Raw genomic sequence first — 1,009 nt, forward strand, 5'->3', positions numbered from 1 at the left:
GGCTGGCGCGGGATCGGGCAGTGTTTCGTTCTGCTGTGCATGGGGTCGCTATGAGTCGGAAACGACTCGTCGGCACTTAACAACAACAACAACAATTAGCAAAATCGTCCCCATGTAACCAACACACTCAACGAGTCAAAGAACACACACACGTCAAGATAACTTTGCAATCCAAAGTTCCATTCAGCCATTGAATCTGCTCATCTGACCTATCTACCGAGAGGTTTCCACAGCCTGGGAGAATGGAGACTTTGAAGGATTCTGCAAGCAGGTTTAGGCAGCAAAAAGAGCAGATGGCACATATTCACACTCTCATGTCCATAACTTGGGTAAAAGTGATGGACCTCAGTTCCATGAGTGAGTTGGTAGTGACTTGACACTCATTTTCTTCAGCATTCCAAGGAATGCTTAGAGGGGAGTCATCAATGAACCATGCACCTTCATGTTGTTGTTGTTTGTGCCATCGAGCCATACCCGACTCATAGCAACCCCTCCTTGGGTTTCCGAGGCAGTATCACTACGGAAGTAGATTGCCCCATCTTCCTTCCGAGGAGCAGCTGGTGGGTTTGAACCACCAGCCTTCTGGTTAGCAGTCACAGACACTCACATTTACTCATCTATTGGTTGTGCACTTGCAAAGCCAAAGGGCTCCACACTCTGCAGCAATACGTAGCACACACACCCAAACCACTCACCATGAAAAGTGACTATGAGCCTAACAAGTGGAACATGCTTGTTCGTGCAGAGAAAGGATAGAGGCCGGGCAGGTTTATGTCTGCAAGATCCCCTGACATGTGATCCAGAGAATGCTTACCATGGGGTGATATACCCTCTCCATTCTAAAACTGGCCACACCACCACAAAGTGTTCCCTTGCACTTCAGGAATAATGGGAATGGCATGAACGAATATATTAGTAATAAAGTATTTATGCTTGATAATTCTAATTATTTTGTTTCTCACATTTTTAATAACGAATGTATAAAAAGCAAAGAAACGGAGGGAAAATA

General features: G+C 45.4%; 1 non-coding gene across 1 annotated transcript; it reads right to left on the minus strand.

The window, feature by feature from the left end:
• Positions 1 to 340: 340 nt before the first annotated feature.
• Positions 341 to 432, minus strand: LOC122150884. Its single transcript, XR_006163886.1, has one exon. It is a non-coding gene; the product is annotated as a small nucleolar RNA SNORD116 (small nucleolar RNA).
• Positions 433 to 1,009: the final 577 nt, after the last annotated feature.

This window comes from Orycteropus afer, unplaced genomic scaffold (genome assembly GCF_000298275.1).
Source record: "Orycteropus afer afer isolate SDZICR_OR568_19922 unplaced genomic scaffold, OryAfe1.0 scaffold00256, whole genome shotgun sequence".
NCBI lineage: Eukaryota > Metazoa > Chordata > Mammalia > Tubulidentata > Orycteropodidae > Orycteropus > Orycteropus afer.